At 36.7% G+C, this 25,893-nt stretch overlaps 1 protein-coding gene across 4 annotated transcripts in view; it reads right to left on the reverse strand.

Moving 5' to 3' along the window:
• The window catches only part of FILIP1 (filamin A interacting protein 1), a 171,724-nt gene extending 146,784 nt beyond the window's left edge, over window positions 1-24,940 (reverse strand). For 2 of the 4 annotated variants that reach the window (XM_031024241.2, XM_081828558.1), the window contains exon 1: window positions 24,440-24,939. The gene's annotated coding sequence lies outside the window, so the exon portion shown is untranslated. Of the gene's footprint in view, window positions 1-24,439 lie in introns of all 4 variants that reach the window. The other 2 variants (XM_081828557.1, XM_006729780.3) reach the window with 2 other exon arrangements.
• Between the last annotated feature and the right edge of the window lie 953 nt (window positions 24,941-25,893).

Here is a 25,893-nt window from a genome sequence, read left to right on the forward strand (position 1 = left end):
ATACAGCAAACATGATATTGTAAATATTGTGTTTAAGGTCAGGAACAAAACAAGAATGCCACTGCTATTATTTAACATCAGACTGGATATCCTAGCCAATGGCATTAAGTAAAACTATATTAAGTGGTATAGGGATTGGAAAGTAAGAGACAAACTACTATTAATTTCAGAAAACATGATAATCTACTTAGAAAATAGGACATAATCAAATGAAAAACTATTACAACTAAGAAGGAAGTTCAGTAAGATGGCAAGATGCAAAATCAGCATAAAAAGTCAACAACTTTGCTATACATTGACCTCAGTGGTTTTTTAAAAATGTAACTGGGGGGTGGGGGGTGGGCGGTGGGCGCCTGGGTGGCTCAGTTGGTTGAGCATCCAATTCTTGATTTCAACTCAGGTCGTGATCTCAGGGTCCTGGGATCGAACCCTGCCTTGGGCTCTGTGTTCATTGGGGATTCTTTCTCTCCCTCTGCCCCGCCCCCCCCTGACTCATTCTCTCTCTCTCTCTCTAGAATAAATAAGTAAATCTTAAAAAAAAATGTAACTGGGGAGAAAACCACATTCCCAATAATGACAGATATAAAGTCCTTAGGAATAAAATTAATAGAAATAAAGCCTCTATGGAAAAAAATTACAAAATTTAACTGAAAAAAAATAAGGTGGCCTGAATAAAGGAAAAATATACTACATTCATAGATGAAAACCTCAATATTTTTTAAAATGTAAATTCTTTTTCAAATTAATATTAATATCAATGTAATCTTTCTCAAAATACAAATAGAATTTCTTATAAAGTTCTAAAATGTATATATAAGATTAGATGAACAATGATAACTGAAGTCATTTTTTAAAAAGTAAATACAAAAAGAAGGAACTTGTCCTAATAGATATCAAACATATTGTAAATCTATGGTAATTAAGACATGATATTAATGCAGCAACATACAAGTAGTTTAAAGAACAGAATAGAGTCCAGAAACAGATCCACATACAAAGGAATTTTATAGACTGTGGTTGTTAAGATCACAGACTATAAAATCCAGACTCTTGGGTTTAATTTCTTATTCCACCACTACCTGACTATGTGTCATTGGGCAAGTTACTCCAATTTTCTATGCCTCATTTTCCCTGTCTGTAAAATAAGGAATAACCATGGAATTAACCTAACATTTTTGTTAAGAGGATAAATATGGCACCTGGGGGGCTCAGTCAGTTAAGTGTCTGCCTTCGGCTCAGGTCATGATCCCAGGGTCTTGGGATCGAGCCCCACATCGGGCTCCCTCCTCAGCGGGGAGCCTGCTTCTCCCTCTCCCTCTGCCTGCCGTTCCCCCCTGCTTGTGCTCTCTCTCTCTCTCTGTCAAATGAATAAATAAAAAATCTTTTTAAAAAAGTGGATAAATATGCATGTATGTATATGTGTACCTATATATTCATATATATGAAACATGATAAAAGTGGAATTTCAAATCATTGATAAAAAAATGGTATAGCATTTCAAATTAATAAGAACTAGCTAACCATTTGAAAAAATTGTTAGATCTTTACCTTATACCTCTCACAAAATTGTAATCAAGACTTAAATTTCTAAATGATAAATTATTAGAAGAAAACGTAGGCAAATATGTTTAAGATTAGAGTCAGGAAAGCCATCTGAAATAATACACCAAAAAAGCAGAAGTTCTAAAAGTAAATATAATGACTATAAATAACTTTTGACTACATCAAAAGTTAAATACCTGAATGACCAAAGCACTTTAAAAGTTAAAAGACAAACAACAGGGGTGCCTGGGTGGCTCAGTCAGTTAAGCGTCTGCCTTAGGCTCAGGTCATGAGCTTGGGGTCCTCGGATCGAACACTGAGTTGGGCTCCTCTCTCAGCAGGGAGTCTGCTTCTCCCTCTCTCTCTGCCCCTCTCTCTCTCTCTCAAATAAATAAATAAAATCTTTTTTTTAAAAAAAGACAAGCAGCATATATGACAAAAGATTAGAATTAACAAATCATTTAAAGAAAGAAAAACCAATCTAATTGAAAAATGGGCCAACCATATAAACAATAATTTACAGAAGAAATAATAAAAATGGTCAAGATTCATATAAACTGGTGTTCAACTTCACTTTAATGGAGGAAATTCAATTTCAGTGAGTATTTGATGTTCAGGGAATATAGAAACAAGTATAAGCACTTAGGAGTTCATTTTGTATAATTCATCACTCCAAAGTTCTACCGTCAATATCTACCTCAGAGAGACACTTAAACTTTGTGCCCAAGCAGACATGGACAACCATCTTTACAGCAATGTTATTTGTAACAATGAAAACTTCAAAGCAACTTAAATATTCATAAAAAGAGGAATGGCTAAATAAATAATTGTACACCCTTTCTATGGAAGATCATGCTGCAATTTTCTAGAATGAAGTGAACTTCCATGTACAAACACGAAAAATTGTCTAAGCCATATTGATAAGGAAAATGACAGATACACTACTTATGTTAAAATATATACACACACAGAGATATCTTTTCTATCCCCATGGAGAAAGGTCTGGAAGCATATTACACATTGTTAATGGTGACCATTTTTAGCAGAGAGGACTAAGGTAGAAGGCAGTGGAGAGAGGGATAATCAAAGAGTACTTCAGCTTAATCTGTTAAATTCTCATTTTTTAATAAGGAGAATCTATTGCTGAGGTAATTTTAAATTATTTTTCATGTGCAAATTATCTTTAATATATGTCATACATGTGGAAAATAAGTGATGAAGTTATAATCAAGCATTGCAAGGAAAGTTGCTATAAACTAGTGAAATCAGTGAAACAACTGACTTCATATAATCTAGGATATTTCTTCCCTTATTTAAGCCATTTCTTCCTTTCATTCATAGTACTAGGGAATCGAAAGAAACTTCACATTACACCATATCCTTTACTCTCTGGTCTTAAAAAATGAAAGGTAATCTTGGGTGGACCTATATTTTTTGTGGCTGTTTTTCGAGTGAGGTTTGAATTACCCATCCAGGATGCTGAGACATAAATGCTCTGTAATTTCTAATATGATTACTCTGGAAACAAGAGTCACCCTTTTAATGCAATTATCACATTTGAATGTTAATTTAACAGAATGGTCTTTCTCAAATCTTAGTTCAATATTTATTGGAAGAAAAGTTTTATAATTAAGAATTATCCACTTTTTAGAATTTTGATTCCCACATTGACTGTTCTGTGATAGAGTGTTGAAGGATGAATTGAATTGGGCTTTTAGTGTGAAATGTAAAACTGTGAAGTCCAAACATATAAACATTTATTTCTTGATAACCACAAGTGGCCTATGATTAAGACAGAACCTGATAATTTAAGGAAAATTAACTTGTCTAAAGTGAGAACAGAGAATAATTCATGAATGTACTAATTTTTCTTTATCCTTCCCTGTTAGTCTATATTGGTCTTCAGGTATGACATGTGCAAACCAGTGGGAAAACATTAACTATGGTTAATGGACTGAATGGATTTATTTAAGAAGCAATATTTAAAGAACTAAAAGCATCAAATTATCTCCACAACACATATATTGGTCACAGAGACATAATATAAAGTACATCATAAATCTTACTTCTTCCCAGAACCCCATCAAGCCCCACAGAGATTGAAAGAAAGAGCACATTCCAAATCTCAAAGTCTCTTAACCATATTTTTACCTTTCTTTTCTCATTACATCTTTAACATTTTTCCACCTTTCTAATTAAAGTCTATACTCTAGAGGGAAGACTGTGGGAGCAGTAGAGCATACGCCTTTTCAGTCGGTAGAGTCTGGATATGAAATAAGGTCTACTTTCAAACTGATTCAACTGAAGATGATGTGTGTTTTTTTAACTTTATAGAAGATCCCGAGGAAGGATGATATCTGCATTTGCTTTGTTATCCCCACCGTGCCTATTTATGATACCATAACACTGTAGGTCCTTAAAAATATGTGTCAAATAAATGAATAATGAAAACAAAATCCAAATGAAAATGACTAAATATCCAATGGAATTTTAAGAAAAAAACTTCTTTATCAGCAGTGGAGAAGTGATAAGAAAAAATTGATTTTTAAAATTAAAATGGAAGTACTGAGTTCATTATATTACATTTAAAGGAAAATAGTGGAGCCTCTCTCAAAAGCCATTTCCATTTATAATAAACAAAAGCCAAATATATACGTAGAACTTGAATCTTCAGTGCTTTCCCTGACTTAATACAACAGTTTCTTGGAGAAATTTTAATCACCACAAGGGCCTCAAATATGATTATTAATTTTGGAATTAATTTTGGAAAGATCTTAATAAGGACAAGCAAAGGATTTATGGGCCTTTAACTTCCTTTACGTAAGTTAAGAATTCAGAAATTGAAGAGCTTGAAGACTGCTGTGCAGAGCAGGACCCCCAGAAGCTTTCCCAGTGACTGCACCAAATTTCCCAGTCTTTGACCCCTCTAAAGGTGTTCAGCTCTTTTGGGGTCACTTAATATGCTTCCATTTGCTATCTCTAAAGGTACTTTATACCCTCTTGCTTTCACTCCCTTACCTTAGGAATGTAAACTTTAATTACAAAGATAGGGAAATATTGGAAGAGTTGTAGACAAAAGAAAAATAAATATACAGCCTAAGACTGAACTTGGCAATGTGCTATTTCTTCCAATCTCTGTTTTGGAGTCTTAGAGGAGTACCTGCATGTGCACAGGTATGACTGGTGACAACTCTGTCATGTTTCTGAGTTTACTGCAAAATCAGGTGAATGGTGGGTCAATTTTCCAGGTTCGGCACCGGCCAACCAGCCCAAGCCCCAAGCCTGCCTGAAATATATTTCTGTAATCACTATATTTATAACAATACTGGTTTGTATTTAAGATTGCATAATGCTACATAGCAAGTAAAAAAAAAAAACCATCTTGGAGAATATATCTGTTCTTCTAAGTTTATTAAAATACTAAGAGCTATTCCTATCTTTTTAAAAACAACAGTATGCTCTTAAAAGATTTTCTTACCAACTTGATTACTTGCTGATCTTACCAACTTGATTACTTACTTGATTACTGTAAAGAATTTCATCTGATTTATTTACTGGGCATTTGGAATAACTGAACATATTTACATTTACATCTAGGTTTTATCTCAAAAAATATTTATTGTTGAAATACTACAGGCACTGCAAGGAAGCTTACCAATTTGGTACTAGAAGAATTGCTTGGATTAGTAGTTAATTTTAGTAAAGTGTTTTTTCCCCACTAAACCCAAAACAAAATTATTTTTTCTTGGAAAAATATATTTCTGACTATTTGACCATGATAACAACTAAATCTTATATGATCTCTATATTTGTCAAAATTTGGAGAAATGTCTTATCATTTCTACAGTCAACAGAAAAATGAGCACCCTGGACTTGCTGAAAGGTAAAAATTGCTTTTGAAAAAAACCAAATATGTTATAATTAACCAAACTTACCAAGTGAGAGAAAAATCCAGATGGTTGTTATGGTAACTTTCAAGTGCTGACATATATATTCTGCAATTGTTGAGGGACACTTGGCCACAATTTTGTTCACAAAATGAAAAAACTGTGGAGGAGAAAAGAACTCCTCAAAGTAGGACAGTTCAGGTAGAGCATTAACCATGTTAACACCATTTACATGAAATAAGCTCACCTTCCCACTGAGAGAATAGATATTTCTTCCACTTGTTTCATGAGAATATTAAGGCAAATGACTAAAAATATAAAATTCTAGAAAAGTTGATTTACGTTTTTAAATTCCTTTTCTGTACTTTCTAGAGGTAAGCTTGGTGGGAATCTATCATATTCTAAAATACTCAATTCTTAACCATTTGTAGCAAAAGCAGTTGAATTGAATCCCATATTTATTGAGTATTCACTCCACATAGTTTAGCCATATGTCAGGATTGTTGGGAACACAAAGGAGGTATATCTCTGCCTTCAAGAGCCTCCAATGAGATGGGATTACAAAACAGTAAATTAAAAATGAGCAAACAAACAAAAAGGTATAAAACAAAGTGCTGAACGGAAAATAATTACTTGCTAAAAGGTATAGACCAAACAATAAGTGCTAAATGTTTTTACATTTACATCTAGGTTTTATCTCAAAAAATATTCATTGTTGAAATACTACAGGCGCTGCAAGGAAGCTTACCAATTTGGTACTAGAGGAATTGCTTGGATTTGTAGTAGGAACAAAGAGAACAATGGAATTAGAAAGTCCCATTTACAATGGAGGAAAGTGTGAGGTATCTGCTTTTGTTTAAAGAGAACTAAACACCAAAAACGTCTTGTTCTGGAACCTTACGTCAAGCAAGTCTCATGTGCTGCCAAGGGCCCACTGGAAACTAAGTTAGAACTATGCATATTTAGTATTTAAAGAAAATACCACTGTTAGAATGTGGTAGAATATTCTGGTAGGATTTAAAAGAAGATGGAACTCAATTAAAAGAAAAGAAATTGCCTAAAGTATTCTGTTTCTGTTTCAGGAGGATTTGAATACCATCAGAAGTCAGACCAATAAAAGAAATGTGCTACCCCAGGAATTCTCAACCAGGGGCAATTTCACCCCTCGGGAATATTTGGCAATGTCTAAATACATTTTTGGTTGTTACAGCTTAGAGCAGGAAGGGCTACTGGTATCTAGTGGATGGAGGCTAATGATACATAAAGGTAAACATCCTACAACATACAGGACAGGTCCCCACAACAAAGAATTATCCAGCACAAAATGCCAGTTATGTTGCAGTTGAGAAACCCTGAGTCAGACCAGCAAAGGCAGTAAATGGTGACCCTTTCTACGACAACTCATGCAGCAAAACAGGCTACATAAAGGTCAAAAATGATGTTAAAGTTACAGAGGATGGAATCATAGGAAAATCTAAATTTAGATTATAGCCTTCTTGTGTCAATAAAGTTATAATTCTGGTATCAGAGAAGACATTTTGGGGCATTAAAAACAAATGCTTCGCCAAAGCTGCATAACCTAAACCTAATCATGAGGAAACATGAGACAGACCCAAAATGAGGAGGCATTCTACAAAATAAATGGCCCGTAATCTTCAAAAGCGTCAAGGAAGAACTAGTGGAATGTTCCAGGATTAAATAAACTAAAGAGACACAACTAAATGCCATATCTAATTCAGAAGTAAATCCTTTTGCTATAGAAGACATTGCTGGGACAACTGGGAAACTTGAACATGTCCTGAGCATTAGATGGTAGTAAGGTATCAATGTTAATCTCCTAATCTTGATGTTTGTGTCATAGTTATGTAGGAGAATAGCCTTGTTTGTGGCAATGTCCACTAAAGAATTGGGGGTGATAGGACATCAGGTTTAAAACTTACTCTCCAATGGTTCAGGGGAAAAAAAAATACTTCCTACTTTTCTGTAAGTACATGATTGTATCAAATTTTTTAAAAAATAAACAAAACAAATGTATTATGGAGAAAGCTAAATGTCTGTGCATTTGCTAGCCAAGAAATGTTTTATTTAGAAATATAGCAACATTATGGGCACCTTGGTGACTCAGTCTGTTAAGCATCTGACTCCTGATTTCGGCTCAGGTCATGATCTCAGGGTTGTGAGATCGAGCCCCATGTCAGGATCCACACTCAACAGGGAGTCTGCTTGAGATTCTCTCTCTCTCCCTCTGCCCCTCCCCACTCCCGTGCATGCCCTCTCTCTCTCAAACAAATAAATAAATCTCTCATTTTTTAGTTAAAAAATAAAAATATAGCAACATCATAGTTTTATTTGGAACAATTCATAGTAATCCCTACCAAATCTATATGATAACCTTTTAAATCTTTTATTGAAGAAGGTAGGCTATACATACATACATATATACAATTTTGGCATCATGACCTCCAGAGAATACCTTATTGAATTTTGAATTTAAATGAAATATTCCTTATCTATTTGGCCATATGAACTAATCCATTAAGCCATTTTAAAATGACCAACGTTGGGCTCTTGGGTGGCTCAGGTCATGATCCCAGGGTCCTGGGATCGAGCCCTACATCGGGCTCCCTGCTCCACGGGGAACCTGCTTCTCCCTCTGCCTCTGCCTCTGCTTCCCTCTCTCTCTGTTGCTCATGAATACATAAATAAAATTTTTAAAAAAGGTTTAAAATGACCAACGTTTTCTTATTCAATATGATATTATTTTTAATTTGCCATTCAGTTTAATCAGGCTGTTAAGTAGAAAAATACATAGACAACTGCTTCTATAGTTCGGTCCAGATCATACACAGCATAGGAGGTTATATGTAGCCTTTAGTCTGGTTTGAACCAAATTAAACAAATAAATCAACCATTCTTAGTGAGGACATTAAGTTGGGTTTAAAAAAAGTAATTTCACACCATCATTATATAGAATCTTTTCAAGAATATTTTAGAAAATTGTATTCAATCCATTCCACATACATATTTTAAACCTACAATTTATAATGCTCCTTAAAATACAGCACTTAGGAAAATTTTTTTGAATTTAGCTGAGGTTTTTATGTAACCAAGATTCTGACCTTTTCTGAGTATATTAAACACCCCTTATAATCATGGTACTCACACCATGTTCTTCCAACCTCTTAATGCAGTAAACATTATTCCTCCTTAAAGTAGAAAATTCCAGAATAGAAAAACAAATATAAAAAACTGAGAAGAGGGGCACCTGGCTGGCTCAATCTGTAGAATATGTGACTCCTGATCTCAGGGACATGAGTTCAAGCCCCATTTTGGTTATGGGGCCTATTTAAAAAAAAAAAAACTGAGAAGATTTAGTCAAGTCAGACCATCCTCCAGTTCCCAAGCATCTGCTCTGATCCCCATATTGAATGGTAATTTGTACTTCAAATTCTGCTCTGTTGTACAACAATCTAGAAGAAATGGCAGGTCCCTCCCTCAAGGTGTATATTTCTCAGAGAATAAGTCATTCGGTTTCCCAGTGCATATGAAAGTTACATTTACACTATACTATAGTCTATTAAGTGTACAATAGCATTATGTCTAAAAAATGTCCATATCTTAATTTAAAACATTTTGTTGCTACAAAAATGCTAACCATCATCTGAGCTTTTAGCAAGTCATTATTCCTGATCACAGATCACCGTAACAAATATACTAAAAATGAAAAAGTTTGAAATATTGTGAAAATTACCAAATGTGACATAAAGACATGAAGTGAGCAGATGCTGTTGGGAAAAAATGGCACCAATAGACTTAATACAGGGTTACCACAAACCTTCAATTTGTAAAAAAAAAAAAAAATGCAGTATCTGTGAAAAGCAATAAAGTGAGCAAAACGAAGTGCAATAAACGTATGCCTGTAATGTTTGGTCTCACTCCTCTTTATCTGTGGGTCTGAGAGAAGTAAAGGGAACTCTTTCACTTAAGCCCAGTATATGAAAAAGAATGCCTGAAAGGACAACCAAAGTGATAAGCACCACCGCTCATCTCAGTGCATCTTGCATGACCAAACAGCAAAAGATGATCCCAATAATCAGCTTGGTTTAAAATGATTAGTGCCTGCCTTCACTCTATGTAACATTTCAGGAGTGACTTCCTCCAAAAGAGGACTTCCCAGAAGAAAGAACAAGAATGCCAGCACACAAGGTCTTGGGTGAGATTTCACTCACATCACTGCTCCCTACGCATTCACAAAATGTCCCTGCTTTCAGACCAGTGGGAAGAAGCTGGGCATCATTCACAGGATGTACCACCCTCACAAGACCCCTCAGAGGACTCATGCACACCACATACCACTCTGTAACAGCCTCCATCCGCCTCCTGGAATGACAGACAGAATTGATGAGTAGTAAGTTGCTGATGTTCTGAAAAACCCAATGTGTGGAGTGTGCCAGAGGCGGGATAAGACAGAGAAATCCTGAGCTCTTACACAACAGTTATCTTGGGAAATAACCCAAGACAGCTCATGTTCTAAATTCCAGGAAGATATGCTACGCAATACTGGTTGTGCCTCATCTGTGAATTCATATACCTGAGTTAATAAACTACATGACCTTGAGAAAGTCAAACTTTCTGGGTCTCAGCTTCCCTACCTCTCATAAAGGAGTGATCAAAGGCAAGAAATTCCTTGCTCCCTTCCCCCATTTCATCCGCTACTTAGTCTCTCACCCTCACGATCCAATCATATTTGTGTCAATTTTGGTTATCCGTTTAGGTTTTGATAATAACATTACTCGGGAAATACATTGCCATCAAGATGTACTTGGCAGTTCAATGATGGGCAAAATGGACTAAGGAGCCTTGTTTCTAAAAACTCTTAATGGAGCAAGGTCTCTCCTAGGAAATCCTATCAAGCTACTGAGGAAGAAATATGTGCACTTTTTTTTTTTTTAATAAGGGCCTCTAGGTCTGCCAAACTTTTAGAAGTCAATAGACAATATTTGAGAACAATAGGAGGAAGAGAAACAATACATTCTCAAAATGCATCACATGTGTTTTGACTCTTCTATTTTTCAAAATGGAAGTGACCTTATTTTTCTTCTGATTATAAGGATTTTTACCACATATTGTCTAAGTGATTTTCAGGAAGCTTGCCCTCATTGATTTTCCCATCAGCAGCATGTAGCTAGCATCCATTTCCTCACATCCTCGCCATACTGGGTATTGGATTCCTTAGAGTCTTGGTTGGTTGAAATAATACTGCCTTCCTTTAATTTGAATTTGTAATTATCAGTGAGGTTAAATAGCTTTTCACATATTATAAATTGTTTATCTATATCATTTGCTCCCTTTTCTGTTGTTGTAACTCTTTTGTTCATTTAAAAGAGCTCTTTATATTAAGAATATTTGTCCTTGGCTATTTTTGTCAAAAGTATTTTTGTCTGGCTTGCTGTTTATATTTGGCTCGTGAGATAAGTTTTTTCTGTGTAAAAGTTTTCAGTTTTTATAGAGTCAAATATTTTAGTCTTGTTTTACTGCTTTTTTGTCTTATTTAAGAAAATCTTCCCCTATCTATCTATCTATCTATCTATCTATCTATCTATCTATCTATATTCAAGTATTTCGGTTTCATTTTTTTACACTTACATTTTTGGTGCGTCTAGTATGTATTTTGGTAAAGGTATGATGTAGAGATTTAATTTCTTTTTTTTCCCGGTTATTTCAACCTGCATTGAAACATCCATATTTTTTCTTCTGATTTGAAATGCCTCTCCTTCCCAACCCTAACTTCTTATATGTAGGCGTCTATTTTTCTGGTCTTTCTATTATTTTCCCTTGATCTCCTCATCGGATATGAACTGATCCTGACACCACCACCAAAGTGTTTTAATGAGTGTGGTTTCAAAATTTATTTTAATATGTGGTAAGGCAATCCTCCCAACTTGCACTTCAAAAAATTCCTGGCTATTCACTCGGGTTTCTTGCTCTAGCAGCAGTTAGGCACTTGAAATGAAGTGTTGAATATATGTATTTTTCAAAGTACACAAGCTTGTGAAAGCCCTAAAGCAAATAATTTTATAGGAAGTAGTCATCCTCCCCCCTTTTAGACACATTAAGAGTGGTCACTGTTCTGAAAGAATACTCAGAGTGTGGATGGTGGTGAAGTAAAGAATTTTCTAGCCCACAAGATTCATATTTGGCTGGCTCATTGTGGCCACTACAGATTTAAGTATGATGAAAACATATGTATATAGTGCATTCTCTTCATCACATTATTCTTAAAAAAACATTAAAATTATCGTGTAAGTAGAAAGAATGTAATTTATGAGTTGCCCACCATTTGTAAAGCTATGTGGACTTGTTGCGACAAATCAGATATTCGAAACTTTTAATCACATTCGTTTCTGCTGCATTGTTTTTACCTGTAGCACCTATTAGAGAGTAGAGATATATAATATTCACTATTGTATCCCAATCCCTAGCTCAGTGCCTGACATATATAAATCTAAATAAATCTTTAGTGAATGGGTAAGCACTGTATACTAAATGTGAAGCGGGAGGGACGCAAAATCCTCTAGCACAGTACCCTCAGAGTTAGCATATCTTAGTTGTTCTGACATTGCATTACAATTCTGGCATCTCACTCACAGTCTCTAGGACTACTCCAGAATTATCCTGTCCCTGAATCCCAGCCCCGTGCTCTCCTCCCTGGTCCTACTGACAGGCTTGCTAAAAGCCTGGCTCTCGGCCTGTCAGACACAGCCATGCTCTACCTGCCTGCCAGGACACCCCATAACCTTAGGTTAGACCTTCGGATGCCCACCGCTAACTTGGACCACTCTTTATCATCTAATTCCATACCATTTGGATCCCGTGTTCTACCTGCTCCCAGTTCAGCACCTCCAGTCCCTCTTCCAGCTCCATACATGGGCTTTGCCTGATTGAGCCCAAAACATGTTTTTCAAGATAAGCAGACTGAGTGGATCTCACTCTATAATCAGTTCCTTTCATACAGCCCAAATCCTCTTAAATTCTCACACAATACTAGTGTTAGTACTGTAGAAGTCCAACTCCTAGGAAAGTGTTTGGGAACAGAAATTAAAGTAATCCAGACATAAATCAAGTTTTAGGATTTTAACTATGCATTCATACTATATGGGAAAACAAGAGTTCTGTTTTTTCCTCTGATCTCTCTCTCTCTCTCTCAAAAGGACAAAATTCTTCACTTTCCGAGAAACCACAAGTCACTTTCATCTGGTTTTCTCCCTTGTCCTCTCTTCTGTTTGAGCTCAGCATTTCACGTGTTCATTTTGGTGAGATTCCATTGCAATACATCACCAGGAACACATGTGTTCCACTGGGACTTTATTCCCTGGAAGATGTGAATGGTGATGTAAATAACAGCATCATTGGAATTTGGGGGAAGTGATGCAGGGAAGAAAGCTATGGTGAAATGAAGACAAAATCAAGCAACTATAATCAATATTTCCTTTTGGAGTAATGTAGGTAGTATTGATGCTGATAGGGAACTTCAAGGATATTCATCAGCTGGGGCTGTCAGCAGACACATTTATTAAATAGCAGCTGTTGTTTCACCACTTGTTGGGGAGTGGAGTAATCCTAACTCCAGAATAGATTTCTGAGGATGAGGACATGTCCAGCTAATAAACCACAATAAGTAGCCTGGTTATGTTTTTTTCATGAGTTTTGCAGTACATGAGTGAAAAGATGAGGGGCAAATATTTGCAATTAGACTTGTGTCAATAGTTGTCTTATGCCACTATATTTATTTATTTATTTTAAGTGATCACTATGCCCAATATGGGGCTCGAACTCACAACCCCTAGATCAAGAACCACATGCTCTACCAACTGAGCCAGTCGGGTGCCCCGTTATACCACTATACTTAAAGTAAGAGTTTTAGTCTGTTATTGGAAAGACATCTATATCACGCTAATCATAGCTGGAGTCCAGCTTCCACTCATGGTTATTCTCTGATACTCTAATGGACATTGTAAATGTTTGTTGATTTTTAATTTGTGTTGTTATAAAAGCAATATGTGACCAATAAGGTTAAAAAAGAATACTGAAAAGCAGAGAGATAATCACCCATGGTTACTGATTGCTATTCCCATGTTTATAAAAATGTTCAATCCAATCAATGGAAACTTGTCAGTAATGTTTTCTTTCTCAATTCCAAGACATTTATTTTTTTCAATCCCACATTTAATGGATTCAATTTAGCAGACACTTATTGAGCACTTATTTTGTGCAATGTGATTCTAAAAATCAACCCTTCATATCTGAATCTATTATCATGTTAATTTTTAAAATTTACACATAAATATTAATCAGGATAATTATAATCTCTCACTTTTTGTTTAGTTTCTAATGCTTAGAATAATCTCTGTTACAGGACTTGCCATTGGTGATTTCCATCTTGGTAAGGTATGATTTAACCAGACAATGCATATAGATCTTCCCCTAGGTGTAAAAATCCTTCTGTAGAATTTTAAACTTACAGAATCAACCAGAAAACTAATTTTATACATGCTGCCAAAAAGTGTAGACTTTAAAAGGTCTGCATGGTACTTAACTCACTGACCATGGGACCAGTGAGTTGCACAGGACAGACCAGCTTATTTCCACTGCACCTGCTGCTATAGAAGAAGTAAAGTAATTAATCCCTTCCTGTTGTTGCTGATATCATGAGAAGTTAAGGGGTGGTATGTAAGTCCAGATAGGGGAATCCCAGGGAAAATAGTGAACCCAGCCAAAGTCACAGAACTAGCGGAAAAGTCAAATGTCTGAACAGGAGACTAGAGTTTGTGGTTAGAATTTCCACTGGAAAAAAAAATTTATGTGCCCAAAAGTAAGGCAGAAGATATTATATCAGTCCACAAGGGAAAGGAAAGACACTATATAGAAACAAATCCACTGCGGAAATGGAGCACCTTGGAACAGTGTCTAAGAGAACAGGTTGCTTCCACTTTGACTCACTTATTGGGAAAATAGAGAAAGCAAGGACCCAATCTTTAGCCAAGCAGAAAGCTCACTTAGTTATCAGAGCACCAAGGCCAGCTGCCACAAGACTACTGATGCTGACACAAGGAAGCAGCTACCATTCAACACCTTATATTCTCAGAGTTAGCTCCAGAACAGCAAAGCAATGAAGAGATTAAGAGTACAAACTGAGGGGGCACCTGGGTGGCTCAGTTGGTTAAGCAACTGCCTTCGGCTCAGGTCATGATCCTGGAGTCCCGGGATCGAGTCCCACATCAGGCTTCCTGCTCAGCAAGGAGTCTGCTTCTCCCTCTGACCCTCCTCTCTCTCATGCTCTCTCTCATTCTCTCTCTCTCAAAATAAAAATAAAATCTTTAAAAAAAAAAAAAAGAGTACAAACTGAGGAGTCCAATTGCCTGACTCAAATCCCAGATCTGCCACCTGCCTTTTGGAGAGCCTTGGGCAATTCCCTCAGCCTTTTTATCTATAAAATGTAGAGTATATGAATATATGCCTCATGGGGTTGCTATTGCCTAATACATAGAAAGCACTCATTACGTATTAGCTACTTTATTGTTTTTATGATCATGTGATAAAAAGGGTAATAGACTGGAATTTGTAACTTCTGCCAAGTGACTTCTCTTTTCTTCATCTTAGTACTATCTTCTTTTAAGTGATGAGGTTGTACTAGATAACTGGTTTGCAACCCTGGATGCACATTAAAATCACATAAAAGCTTCCAAAAACCTAGTCAGGTCAACTTGAATCAGAACCTCTGGGAGATAGCCCCAGACATTTGAATTTTTAGAACATCCCTGCTGATCCTGATGCATAGGGAGTGTTGAGAGCCTCAAGACTAGATGACCCAATAATTCCAAGTGAGCTCAGAGTCCAGTTTCCTGCTGGGTGTGGGTGGCTCCAAGACCAAAGCTGTATAATCATCAACAATGTGAGACTCGGAGTCCCCATTCCTGTTTGAAATCAGACCAGGTACAGAAGTACAAAGAGAACCAGGAGCTCTGACAGAAAACTCCTGCATTAATATGATAAATTGTTAATATCTTTCACTTAAGAGCCATATCAGTTTTGTTGCCAAGAGAGATTTAGAATAACTGAATGAGAAAAAAGAAGAAGAAGAAAAAACCTTCCAGAAGCCAACAGTCCTTTGTCTCCAATAGATATAACACTAATCCTTTCCCTCCTTTGATACTGTTGCACCCTTTTACATAAAGATAAGAAATGACATAAGGAAAGTTCTGAGTTTATTTGTTAGAAGGAAATCAGGGGAGACCATGTGAATGAAACAGAGGGACTTGATGAAATATAATATATCACTACCTTTATTTTGAATTAAATAAACCTATGACACAGAGCAAAGAGTATATTTGCTTCAAGATGTTTAGCATGTCAGGTAAGCAGTGGTATAAGTCCTGTGTATTGACCAGTAATGAGTGTTGATGTGTATGTTGGCGGGGGGGTGGTGGCAAGGTGTGCTAATATATTTTTGACAAGATACTGTTTTCAATTCATAGAATAAAATTTTTCAGAGGGTGGAGATTCATTCTGTTATGTGCTCACTTCACATGAAACACTCAAGTTCCTAGAATATTCAATCCCATCACCTTGGATATTTGATGCATAGAGTATTTATGGACACAGGCATAAGAAAAAGCAAAGCATTATCTGCTCCATCAAAATTTTATTAGAACTGCTCTCCTTTTACTTCAGATAATCCAAAAGTTAAATGCCATACATGTAAATAGAAACTCAAGAATTTTAATTATATCCAAGTGATCAGACGTTTAGCATCATTAGTAGTCATTCTTGGTTAATAAAGATAAAAGAATTAAATAAAATATCCAATAAAATAGTTCATGCTATTAATCACAGTAGCAAACCACTGTCTGAAAGTATCAGAAAATTTTCCTTAAACTATAGCAAACTCTCCTTTTTTTTCTGAAGGAACAACATGGTACCAGGTTGACAACTCACTACCTAAGCAAAATTTGGGGGAGCCTATGAGAGCTCTTACATGGAATGAGACCTTCTATTCCCTTCTTCATTGCCTCCTCCAACCAATGTACATGCACCACCAAAGACCTTCAGGAAACACTGCTACCAACACCTGGAATAAGTATTTTGTAGGACTCCCTCTTGAACCCACTTAACAAACTGAATGCTAATGACCAAGGCAGAGATCTGCAGAGCATTTTGAATGTTACAACAGAAGGTGGGGTTCTGAGTTGTCAACAGAGGCAACACAAGGAGACCAAAACTCCAATGGTTTTAAAGGATCTGGCTACAAGAGAGCCATAATAACTCACAAAAGCAAATGCTCCATGCCACCCTCTCCCAGGGAATCAACTCAGCAATGTAGAAACCAAGAACCATGGACACTGGGTGGCTCAGTCAGTTAAGCATCTGACTCTTGATTTCAGCTCAGGTCATAATCTCAGGTTGTGAGACTGAGCCTGGCATTGGGCTCTGTGCTGGATGTGGAGCCTGCTTAAGATTCTCTTTCTCTCTCTCTCCCTCTCACTCCCAAAAAAGAACCACACTGCCCCATCAATAACTGTGGAAGAATAGCTTCTGCATTCCAGTACCCAGGCTTGGCTCTTCCTGGGTTGCCCAACTCCAGGGGCCACTGAAGCTTCTGTTTCTACTCTGGGATCTGGGAGAAAAGTCTGAGCCCCTGCAGTGTCACATCCTACAACTTTCACTAAAACATCTCACAGTCACCTCTGTGAATGTCTTCCTTGAACAACTGCCTACCTTACAAGAAAGTGGTTGAAAATATGGGCTGACTAATGTCAAACTGCCTGTGTTTGAACGTCCAACCTACCAGTGGGCATGTTACTTACCATCTACCAACCTCATTTTTCTAATCCATAAAACAGAGATAAAACTAGTGCCTCATAGGGTTGTTATGAGAAGCAAATAAAATCATCCAGGTAAAATGCTTGGCATAATGCCTGGCACAGAATAATCTCCAGTATATGCTATCTAGTATTATCATCATCTATAGATACAAAATAATTATATATAGCTATATAATACATATTATATAGATGATTTGTATTATATGTAGTTATTACCATTATATTATGTATTATATCATCATATAAGAATTGGGATTCAGGGGGCGTCTGGGTGGCTCAGTTGTTCAGCGTCTGCCTTCGGCTCGGGTCATGATCCGGGGGTTCTGGGACTGAGCCCCGCATCAGGCTCCCTGCTCTGCAGGAAGCCTGCTTCTCCCTCTCCCACTCCCCCTGCTTGTGCTCCCTCTCTCTCTGTCAAATTAAAAAAAAAAAAAAAAAGAATTGGGATTCAGATGCACAGTCATTGATAAGAACACCTGGTATGCTGGGCAATGATCTCCACAATAAACAGCATATAGAAGGTGGAGATATGGGATCCAAAACTGAGGAGCCCCTGAGGACTGAATTCTACCAATGCAGCTGGCTTCCTTATGTACCAGAACAAACAACAGGCTGTGATCAAAGCAGTTGGTTTGGTGATGTCCAAACCAGAAGATGATATCTATCAAGACAACATGTGAAAGTTAAGCTTATGTGTGAGGCCCCTCCCTCATCCAAATACCAAACTGCCCAAGCATGTATCACTTACTAAACAGTTATTGAAACACAAAGAGCCTTGAATATCTCCAGTGTCACATTTCAAGACTTACAGAATAATTAGGAAAAATCTGAGCTGGCAAAACTCTTCTTGGCTCACCCTGGCAAGCAGACCATCTTTGTTTTCCAGGAGTGTGTGCTGTCGTCACAGTAACTGTGAGCCTCCAAATACAGGCCCAGGCTGTCATTTCCTCATGGACTTAGGCTGCCACACTGAAATAGCATTATGAACTCAGCGATGCCTTTTCCTTTCCTGTTGTGCTGTGGTACCTCAAAAATGAGTTACTTAAGACAGAAGTGTATTAAAGAGATATAAAAAAAATAAAATCCTTTTATCCCTATTACCATATCACCTATGACTCTTGTGTCTGTGTGTGTGTGGTATGTGTGTAAAGATCTTATTTTTACAAAGATCTTTTAGATAAACAAGGCAAGTTGGCAGTAATTTGATTGTCTTAGTGATGTCAACAGTCTACTGTTTTTAATCAAATTGTCTTTCAGCTTTAAATCTTCAGCAAATCATTTTTTAAAGAATGCATTCGGCCAACTCTGATGAGTTCATTTCATGGATTTCCTACACCTTTTTCTTACAAAGATAAGCAGCAGATAATTCATTTCTTCAAAGTAACTTGGGAAGATTGCAGTTACAATTGTTGCAAAAGCAAAAAAAAAAAAAAAGACTATTTTCAAGGTTAGACCTATAAGGTCTTTGGCCAGTGAAGCAACAATCATGTTCATCTATGCTTTGGTAAAGGAGGTAGGTGACAGAATTTAAGCAAGAAAGCAAAAAGAGAAAAATCCCTGAACCTCAAGGAATCAAAGTCAGATCACTTGAGATAAATCCTGCATTTGTTTTAAAAATTTTTAGTCTGTCTTTCACAGACCTCAGAAACACATAAATCACCTGGTATTATGCACGTTGACACCATTTCCCAAAAAGGAAAAACAACACCAACCTTCTTTTGACTTTCCAGCGCTGCTGTGGCTTAAGCAAAGTTCTCAGGGACTGGGGTGCTGGTTAATGTCCTGTTACTTCATTTCTGCTGGGAGTTTCTCAAGTTCTGCAATCAGCTGGTTAGCAGCCAGCAAGAGCTGTTCAATTCATGTTTGACTTTCCTTATTCTAAGTTCTTCCATAACTCCTGCCTTGCCTTGGAAATCAAACTGCCTCAACTATTACCACAGGGAAAGGGGAATTCTGCCTGTAGCCTCTTCCCTTCTCTGATTAGCCAAAGACCAAGAATGACCATTTAAGGAGAAAGAAGAACATAACCCAATATATTTTCCTGAGGTTCCTGTATTTTTGTCCTAAAGCCTTGATAACGTATTCCGTAAAGCCAGGAAAAGTTCTTTTTTTTTTTCTTTTCTTCCTTCTTTCTTTCTATAGCAAGGTTTTCATTAGAGAATGACAATTCTAAAACCCAGTTTGTCTCATCTTTTAGAAACGTATCCTTTCAATTGGGAAAAATAAAGCAAATGGTCAGGTTGAAGCTGTAACTACCCGGCATAATGTTGGTTAGAGCTAAAGCTACTAAGAAACTTCCCTGTTTATAAGAGTGTTTCAAATATTTTTGTTAAATTATATATACAGAATGGTGAGTACCCCATAATACACACACACATCTTTATGATATAACAGGGTTTTTTTTGTTTGCTTTGGAATATACTTGTCATGTTTAAGAAGAATGAATAGGATTAAGGATGATGAATAGCAAGAATCCATTTCCATTTGGTTAAGGTTAAAGCTAGCATGAGATGACCTTTTTTGGTCTTTTCATTTTTATCTGTTACTAGGTTAGTAAAACAAAACAAAACATCTAAGGGAAGAAATAAAGAATGATGAATTTAACAGTCTATTTTCTATAGAGGAGGAAGTCTCCATTGTCATACATTACCCAGTGTTGTAGGCTATAAAAAAGACACCCAAGCACTATGTATAAACACACTTTATCTCCAAGTGCAAATATAGAAACCATAGGACAGTCTATGCTGTGGGTGATTTTTTAGCCTTTTTAGTAATGATTCTGTAAGACAGCAGGCTGCTGAGTGATAAGGGAGGGTTTGAAACATAAATTCCATGCTAAATGATTGGCTGGCGTTCAAACTATGTGTGCTTACAGTACCCAGCAGCAAAGTATGTCCCAAACAAGATTCCACATTTAAACAATACATTCTTCTGCCTTTCCTATGATCTACGAACTTGAGTTCACAGACTATCTGTGTCTAAGAATTTTGTGTGCAATGAAGATTAAAATAAACAGAAAACTGCATTTAGGATGTGATAATAAAGCAATAATAGATTAAATTTATTGAAAAGTCTACCAGGCAACTAAGTTTTATTAACTCATTTAATCTTCAAAACCCCTCTATGAGGAAGATAGTATTATTATTTTCATTTTACAGATGAGGAAACAGGCATAGAGAGTAATTTGCCCAGGGTCATAGTGAGCAGAGATCTGAACCCAGGCCATCTGGCCTGCCTGTGCTGCAAGCCTTCCTTGCCTCCTCCTTCATACCAATATCCTTGTTGTATTTTCAACTCAGATTTAAGGAAACAAATTTATTATATTAGCATATCTTCCTATTGCTATATATGTTAAAAATAATTAATGTATAAACAAATTTATGTTGCAGTCTTTTAGATGTCATACTTCTAACAAGTTGTTACCAATTTTCTCTCTTAAATCTTTCTGCTGAAATAAATCTCAATCTAAGCTTTCTCCCTCAATTCCCAAGGTGCTACTTTCCTAAAACCCACATGTGTAGAAAAATAAGTAAAAATATGGATTAAGCAAGCTCTGTAAAATCCTATTTCTTAGGGCACCTGTTTTATGAAGAAATGCTCATCTTCCAAAAAAGAAAAACACAATCAGCATTAGTTTAGAATATGCATTTTGCCACCAAGTTTCACTTCTAAAAAATAAATTAAAAATATAACCATAGGAAAACCACTGCTAAATGAATATATTGAATATTTCACAAATTTCATTGGGAAAATCCCATAATAATTCTTGCTAAACACATTTAGAAGAGTAATTTTAACCTCCTTGGCTATCTTTTTTTTTTTTTAAAGATTTTATTTATTTATTTGATACAGAGAGAATGCGAGACAGAGAGCATGAGAGGGAGGAGGGTCAGAGGGAGAAGCAGACTCCCTGCCGAGCAGGGAGCCCGATGCGGGACTCGATCCCGGGACTCCAGGATCATGACCTGAGCCGAAGGCAGTCGCTTAACCAACTGAGCCACCCAGGCGCCCCCTCCTTGGCTATCTTAAAATATAATTCTCTTAAAATATAAAGAGAATTTTCTTTCAGTGGACACAGAAAAAAATTGCCTCAAAATCCTAATTCATGTTTTATCTCACACAGTAAGGCTACAGGTTTCATGAGTGATTAAAAATAAATCTGAGAAATGTCTCTATTTCAAATATCTAGGGAAAAAAAGAAAAAGGGATCACAATACGCTATTTAAATATTTTAATGTTCCAGGACAGATTATAATCCATGATGACCCACAGATAAAAGGAGCCATGATTTAAATGAACAATACCAAAGGTAGTTACAAATTTAATCTGGTACCAAAAGATGACAAAAGTCATATGAGTTACAGCATTTAGATAGGTAGATGCATACACAGGACAAGCAGGTATATAGTATATATACAGTATATATATAGTTCTTTCTAGTTCATTCTCAAGGTACACCATCTCCACAATCAGGTACATGAGTGTAGTTAGAATTACTTGTAACTTCTCTGTGCACAATAAAACTATGAAGACTTGTCTTGAGAAATTGAGATAAAAAGTTATTAACCACACTTAATAGTTGCTTTTCTTGATTTTATACTTATTTATACTTTCTCATGTACTCATCATCAGAAATCTAAAGCCAAAAAAGTTAATAGAACATCCACAATGTGCATAGGGATAAAAAGCTCTAAAACCAAGTGGTGCTTAGGACAATGCTTTGCACCTAATTGCTTCATTAAACTGTTCTGAATTTAAAGACACAAACCCTATCCCAAAGTACCTTAATTCTGATAGAGCACCAAACTGTCTAAAAAGGAATCACTTCTAAAAGGTAAGGTCAGGGAATCATTGTGAAAGTAAAAGACACTGATCTGGGCTTTAAAGAGTGGACAAGCTCTCTAGGAAAGGGGAGGAAATGTATAACAGGCAGGCGGAATGAAACAGGCAGAGGTGTAGCATTGAAATGTGCACTGTGCATGTGTTTGGAGAATGGTCCAAAATCTGAACTATCTGAAGCAGAAGGACATTTGTTGTTGAGTAGTGGGAGCCGAAACTGGAAAAGTTAAGTATGTGCCAGATGATGGAAGGTTTTCAAAATACCCAGCCTAGGTATTTGGCAGCAACCAGGAGTCCCAGAAGATAACTGAAGAGTAAGAGAAACAAGCAGAGCAATGTTGTAGAAAAATTAACCCTGTGGTCATGGGCAAGATGGTCTGGATGGCAGTAAGGGGTAGTAGGGGAGCAGCGGTGTTTCAATCCAGACAGAGGGTGAAGGGAAGAGGCTTTAGTGTGGTAGGAGACATGGTGATGGAATCTAACAATACTTGTGGTGAAGGGGAAAGGGGAGATTTCAAAATAACACAGACATGTGAACTTGAGCAAACAAGAGAAGAGAATCTACATGGCTCATGGAGGGTTTGATTGTTCATATACCGGAGGGAAGCACATGGTCTAACCTGAGCTATTTTTGATTCTCAGGGGTAAATTTACAGCCATGAAGACAATGCTACTCAGAAATCAATTCATCAGGAAACATGGCTTTCACCCAGAGCCAAATGCTGTACTCAGTTATCTACACACTGTTCCACAGACTCCAAAAGAAATTACATGCCTAGAACTAATGGCAGACTTTGGCCTTACACATACATTTGTAAGCCAACAATGTGACCCTTCCTGAGATAAAAACAAGAAAAATGTAAAGCATTTAGTTCTGACTTTTCAAAACTTTTTCAAGATGAAGATACTTCATCTCCACTAAAGTACCAGGAGTTTCATTCTCTGATACCAAGGTTACCAAAGTGCATTTTGCACTATATGTGTATACATTCATTACATATGATTAGCTTCATTTACTTCATAAACTAATTGTGCAATCAGAATTAGGAAGCACTGTACATACTGAAATGTATGTATTATTTCCATTTCCTGAAAATTCTATATATAAGCTTTAATTAATTTTTCTTAAAATAGAAACATTTACTGAAAGGGTTGATACATTCTTATTTGTCAACAAACCACCTGTTCTAAATTGGTCTTGGGTAAATTCTTTCTTTAAGTTGATAAAATAGACTCAAATAATTCCCTTTAAAATGTACATCTGTATCTTCTTTTATATTATCCTTAGATTAGAATATTCATTCAAATTATCATGTTCATTTAAAGGAACAAATTTATGCAAATCTAGCCCAACTATAGACACCAGGTATCAGTAACCATATCCTAACATTCAGCCACAACTTTTGTCAGAATCAATGTGAAATCGACCACTCTAAGCAATTCTGATAAAACTGCATAGCAACTCATGGGAGGGGAGACAATATACCAAAAAATAAAAGGAGGATTTCCTTCACACTATCGTAAACACTCATATGCACATATATACAACTTTAGAAAGAAGTTTTTTCTAATAGATTCTATTTCAGTTTTAAAAAGCAGCATCTGTTTTATCTATACAGAAGCAGTTAGTCAGTTTATTTTTTTCTAAATCACAAAATAACATTGTCCTGAGTAGTTTCTATTCAACAACTGCAAAAGTAGTGATTTAATAGCAGCCGTATTTTGTGCCCAGTCAGAAGCACTTGGGGTGACTATAACGTAACCAGGTCAGAACCAGCACAAGGTGTACCAGCGTAATCAGAGAATCAGGCAAAGGGAGAAGCAGATAGCAGCAAGTCTTAAGTACAGCAACACAAACACCATGCAGGACTTTCCTCTACCACACAAGCTGCTCAGCTGGTTTCAGTAAATGAACGTTATTTTGCTCCTAGGGAAAAGATCTCTTCCATTGTTTAGCCATCTTAATTGTGAAAGGAGCTGTGAAGTTGTCCTTTGCCATATATTTCTGTTACCTGCTCAAGAATGATAACTTGGCAGAAATATTTTGATGGCTATTAAAACATCGTAACAACCTTTGTGCTTAAAAAGGAATTGGTATAATTCTGAGAGAGATGATGCTACTGATTCTTTCAAAATAATCTACAATGATTATGATAATTCCTTAAATGTGTTATCACACAGTGGAGACAGTAAGAATCAAAGGAATCCGACAACACAGAATCTGAGAGAACACTCCTCTGACAGAAGCAGAAATTTAAGAGAGTAAATAGCTGTTTATTTTGGTCTTACCTGACGGCAGCTTGTTTAACCAAGGGTATGTCCTTTATGGAGGTAGTTTATCCTTTGAAGAACCCAGTGGCTTGTCCCACAGCCCCAGAGAGACTGGAGTCTTGGAAAACTATCCAGCCCAAAAGAATACAGAGGAAAAAGCTTTTCCCACTTTCTTTCCTAGGACTAGCCAACAGCTGAAGTCATGCAGGAAACTGAGTAGAGGGAAGGGGAAAGCAGCTTCTTCTCCCTGAAATCCCGATCAGCAGAAATTGGAGGCTGGTGTCTATCTCCCACCCAGACTTTTGTTTAAAAGTTTTTTCAACTGTTGCTAGGTGTTGTTGGGTTCTGAGATTAGGTTTCTCTTCTTCTGCTCCCTTCACAACACTGTCGGAGCAATGACTTTGTTGAGGAGCTGAGCTCGCGAGTGCTATATTTAACCAGTGTTCTCAGCAAGTCAAGCCTGTCAACAGCTGAGAAGTTTGGAGCCGGCTTTACTCAGTTCCTCGGCAGCTGGGTTATCAGTGGATATAGCTCTGCTCACCCTCTAAAAGATTGCAGGGAAACCGGCAGATCCTTTTAAGGACACAGAGGTAATTACTACTTGAAGCTCTTAAATACAGATTGTGATTTGGGACTTTAAATCTGAAGAAGAAATAGCAGTTGTCTGGAGCAGAGCAATTTACCAATGCAATATTTTTCTCAATTAGGCATTCTCAGATAAATGTTCTTAAATTTAAAACAGCCTTTTAAAAACGTGCCTCAACTGTTGGGAAAATTCACAGAAAGAGATCATTCCAGATGGCTTTTTACATTGGTGTGTTACTTTCATACCCTATCATATCAGACTTGATCAGCTTGTATACCTGAATGTTATTAAAATCAGGTTAACATAAAGGAGTATCTGTAACAGTATGTTTTTGAATGGAGTAAGGTTAAGAAGGAAAATCTTAGCATTCTCACTCAGGTCATTCATTCAAAGTAAGAAGTGGAGAACACTCCAGGAAAACCAGGACTTGAAAAACCTCCGGTTGTCAACAGCCTCGCCTCATCATTAACCCTCCAGGCTCCAAAACCAGCGAAGAGTCACTTCTACCCTGAACTGTCACATGAAGACTGTTTCAAGATATTTTATTTGCTTTATTTTATATGATAAAATAGTATGAATCTGCCAAGATTAAGACTCATGGGGAAAAAGTGTGTTTAACTAGTTTTGGGACTATCTTATTACGTACGTGAAATTAACAGTAAGAAGAACTGAGAGAGATCCCTTTAGCCACAGGTAAAGTAGGAAGGGACACACACACACACACATACACACACCATTATTAGTTAACACACTAGAATATTGCCCTGATAAAAACGTCACCAACACCATTATAAAGGTTGACCCCCTTCCCGAGATCAGTTTATCAGCCTAAGGATACACTTTTTTTGACATGCAAACTGAAGTTAGACCAAGCAGACATGTAAAG

This window comes from Leptonychotes weddellii, chromosome 8, assembly GCF_054177405.1.
Source record: "Leptonychotes weddellii isolate Sample4059 chromosome 8, ASM5417740v2, whole genome shotgun sequence".
Lineage (NCBI taxonomy): Eukaryota > Metazoa > Chordata > Mammalia > Carnivora > Phocidae > Leptonychotes > Leptonychotes weddellii.